The sequence below is a fragment of the Bombina bombina genome, chromosome 11, assembly GCF_027579735.1.
Source record: "Bombina bombina isolate aBomBom1 chromosome 11, aBomBom1.pri, whole genome shotgun sequence".
NCBI classification, from domain to species: Eukaryota; Metazoa; Chordata; class Amphibia; order Anura; family Bombinatoridae; genus Bombina; species Bombina bombina.
The window spans coordinates 160173090-160177781 of NC_069509.1; the positions used below are offsets into that span (position 1 = coordinate 160173090).

A 4692-nucleotide genomic window follows, 5' to 3' on the forward strand; every position below is an offset into this window, starting at 1 on the left:
TTTTGTCCTGCTCCTTTTTTTTTTTTTTTTTTTTCCCTTTTTTTTCCTGAGTTCTCTTTTTAGTATCACTTCACATACGCACACTCTATGGAAAAGTATATACCTAACCTTAAAGTTAGGTCTCCCGCCATGCCCCCCAAGAGAGATAAAAAATCCAAAGCGCTACAAGACACTGGTCCAGAGGACAATTCGGACCCTCAGGTATTAAATTTAGAAAAACAGCTGACACTAAACCAACTAGCAGAAATGATCCTACCCCAATTTGAGGCAGTCAAAAAAGAGATAGCCACCTTATCTACAGAGATCAGATCTTTCTCTAACAGGATATTAGAAGTAAAAGAGAGAGTATCAGAAGTGGAGGATAGATTAAACGTACAAGAGACAAATTGGACAAATTATGAAGACAAAATAAAAATGATGCAATCTAAAATTGAGGATCTGGAAGACAGATCGCGCAGAAATAATATTCGCATAGTCGGTCTGCCGGAAACGAGCGAGTATGAAGACTTGGTACTATTTGCCTCAACTACCCTACCACAACTGTTAGGGATGCAACTTTTAGAAAAAATCCAAGTAGAAAGGGCTCATAGAACAGGATCAGTCAGGAGTTCCCAAGAAGGCACACCGCGCCCCAGGATGGTAGTAATTGAGTATCTAAACTTTCAACATAAGATACAGATAATGAGACATTACAGGAAAATTCAGGGGTTCAAGATAGGCATGAAATCGTTCTTTCTGTTTCAGGATTTCTCATCTGAGACTTCCTCAAAGAGAAAGGCAATGGCACCCTATTGCACTTGCCTAATTAAGGCGGGATTTAAGGCAAATATGAGGTACCCAGCCAAAATCGTAATTTTTAATGCAGAGGGGAATGCCACAGAGGCCAAAAAATACTGTACAGAAAGGGTGTTGAGATATGATGTATCAAATAGCAATTTCTCTATATATTTACTTTTGTCCAGACTTTTTAGACTAGTGATGTTGTTGGATGGCTCTGTTGTTAAATTTTTTGACCAAACGATATGTTTGTTTGTTTTTCCCTCCAGCTCATGTCTACCACCATACTGCCTTGATACACCTGATCCCGTTAGATCTCGGAAGTGAAGCAGGGATGGGCCTGGTCAGTACCTGGCAGGGAGACCGCCTGGGAGCACCAGGTGCGGTAGGCATGCCCCCCCGTGTTGGTGGGCGGTGTGATCCTTATTCCCTGGCAGAGAGGTGGGAAGTCAATTCTTTTTTTTTTTTTTTCTCTCTTATGGTTTTAAAATAAATATTATATGTTGAAGTGTGTGTCTTGGAATGTTGGAGGTGTCAACTCCCCTATTAAAAGAAAGAATATTTTAAAAATGCTTAAGCGCCATACGCCAGATGTTATTTTTTTGCAAGAGTTGCATTTGAAAGATGTAGAAATACGCAAGTTGAAAACCAACTGGATTGCTGAAATTATTGCAACTCCCTGTAGCAGCAGGAATTGTGGAGTTGCCATAATGTTTAACAGGAATTTGTCTTATCAGATTAAAAATCAGGTGTTAGACCCAAAAGGGAGATATATGATTATTCAAGCTGAAATTAACAAGAGACAGTGGACGTTTTGCAATATATATGGCCCGAACGAAATTGATACAGAATTCTGGGAAGTGATCAAGAATAAATTAGCAAAGTATCTAGGGCAAAACATATTGATGGCAGGTGACTTTAATGCTACGATGCGGCCAGAGATTGATAGGCTACGATCGGGAGCCATTAGGAAACACAACAGAGAGGCCAAGCTTCTACGGGAATTCATGAAGACATTAAAATTAAGGGATGTATGGCGCTTACAGCATCCAGATGAGCGCAAATTTTCGTGCGAATCTAAATCATTTAAAAACTTTTCGCGGATAGATATGTTTCTGATAGATGAGAAATTATTGGTTTTGGAAATGGAGACACAAATATCCGAGATAGTAATATCAGACCATGCGATAATAAGCTTGAAGATAGAGGGTGGGCTGGATAAGAGCTGTAACAGGAATACGTTTAGCTTCCCCAGATATATGTTACAGGACGAGAATTTCCAGAACTTCTTAATGGAAAGATGGAGAGAATACCATAGGCAGAACAGATTAGGGGTGAGCAGCCCAGAAATATTCTGGGAAGCTGGTAAAGCTGTTTTACGGGGTGAAATCAAAAGTTACATGATAAAAAGAAAGCGGAAGTTCAATGATAGAGAGATCCAACTAGCCAATCATCTTAAAAATTCATATAGTAGATATGTGGTAACTCCAAATAGTTATTCCTGGAATAGCTACAAAACAGCTAAATCAGAGCGTGAGACCTTTCTGAGAGAAAAGTGGGCAAGAGAAGATATTCGGACAAGAGCATGTTGTCAGGGGTTTCAGGGGATCTCCGCAAAGCATTTGGCGAAAATAATAAAATTTTGGAAAAAAAAAATCTAATTCCAATCATCAAAGAAGGTTCAACTACTTTTACTCAACCAGTAGAGATAAGAGAGGCCTTTTATAGATATTACAAGGAATTGTACTCTAGCGAGGTTATCGATGAGACAATAATGGGTGAGTTCTGGCGTAAGATCCGGGTCCCGAAAATAGATAAGAAGGATTTAGACCAGATTAATTCCCCGATAACAGAGGAGGAAGTGATAACAATGATTGACAGAATTAAAGTTAACAAGGCATCGGGGGCCTGACGGTCTTCCGGCAGAATTCTACAAAATTATTAAAAAAGAAATCGCGGGTACGCTGGTAGAACTTTACAACAGCTATTATGTGCAAGGGAATATAAACTCACCTTTTTTTACCGATTCAATAGTTACACTAATACATAAGAAAGGGAAAGCACCAGAAGAGTTAGGATCATATCGTCCAATTTCGCTCCTGAATCAAGACTATAAAATATTAATATCAATAGTAGCAGATAGATTGAAGAAAGAGGTTGGAAATTTGATTCATAATGACCAATCAGGATTTATCCCGGGTAGAAATCCAGTAAGGAATATGCGGAGGGTGTTAGTCACTCTAGACCATTATTTTAACAAATCCCAGAACCCGGATAAAAAAAAAACTTGCAGATTTAGCTATGCTTACGATCGATGCGGAAAAAGCATTCGATTCCATCATTTGGGATCATCTATTTTTGGCTCTTAAGGAATTCGGTTTTGATGGCAACATAGTGCAGTTAATTAAAAGGATTTATACCAGCCCGCGGTCTCAACTATTGGTAAATGGAGAATTATCCCACTACATAACTTTACAGAGAGGGACCCGACAGGGATGTCCCTTGTCACCATTATTATTCGACTTGGCACTGGAACCACTGGCTGTTCAATTAAGACAAGAATTAAAGGGACTTGAATTTGGGGGACATAATATCTTAATTTCCTTATATGCGGATGATGTTATGCTGTTTTTACAGCATACTGAAACAAGTATTCCCAAATGTCTAGCAATCATCAACAATTTTAGTCTTTTTTTCAGGATATAAAATTAATAAGAAAAAGTCAGAGCTGTTATGGATAAACAAATCAAGATCGAGTTATCTGTCACATGGTTTTAAAGAAGTAAAGTCGATAAACTATTTAGGAATAAAAATAAGTAAAAATCCCAAAGATTGGTATAGCTTAAATTATGCAGAGTTCTTTGATAATCTAGAGGGTAGATTAGGTAGGTGGAATCTCCACTACTTATCGCTCTCGGCGAAAATAGTGTTGATTAAAACGATTGTGTTCCCCAGGCTATTGTTTTTATTGCAGTTATTGCAAGGAGAGGGGCAAGTGATGCAATCATTCCAGACACTGGCACGACAATATCAGCTCCCGAGTAAAACTTTTTTCGCCTATCTTCAGGCCAGGAGTTTCCTCCTTAAATTGTTGCAAACGTATAGAATTGTGTGGGATCCAGGAATTGATTCAGGAATGAAATTATACGTGGCCGGCAAAAGATCGATATCGTACTGGTATAAGTTTTTACAAAATCTCTCAGGGAAAGAACATATAAATAATAGGAAAGGGTTTGTCATGAAATATGTTAGCTAGCTTCAAGATGAGGAAATTGAAAGGAGTCTTAGACTGGCAGAGGCAGCAACATGTTTGGTGAGCTGGAAAGAATCACAAGTCAAGCTTTTGAATAATTTGAATAATTATTACTTAACCCCCATGAGGATGAGTAAATGGGCGCAGAATGAGCATAAGGGGAACTGTTTTAAATGCTATAAAGAGGGAGCAGACCTGAGCCATTGCCTCTGGGAATGCCCAAAAATCAGTCAATTCTGGAGCAAAATCCAACATTGGTTGAACAGGTTTTTGCCAGAAAAGCTTACCTTCCAGTTGAGGCATATTCTTCTTTTAAAAGAATATGGGCATATCAAAGGTGAGGGTCTACTAATCAATTTTGTTATTCTGGCAGCACGACATATGATATTTTCGAAATGGAGATCTCTTGAGGCCCCGACTATATGTGAGTTCGTCAATTCTATTAAGTTACAAATGATTATTGAAAGACAACATATAGTAAGAGTACCTGAAAAGACTCTTAGAATATTTTTTGATAAATGGAAGAAGGTAATACTATCTTGGCCCCGGACGGCACAGCTGCAATTTGTTTCTCCGTTGAAGAATAATGTAAATTTCATAGCGCTGGTTGTAGGGGAGGTACTCCCAGTATATTGGCTCTGAGCTTCTCTGGCAGGGATGGG

The 4692-nt window shown here is 38.7% G+C and overlaps 1 pseudogene; it reads left to right on the forward strand.

Moving 5' to 3' along the window:
* Positions 1-1051: 1051 nt before the first annotated feature.
* LOC128642537 (uncharacterized) lies at positions 1052-1169 on the forward strand (annotated as a pseudogene).
* Positions 1170-4692: the final 3523 nt, after the last annotated feature.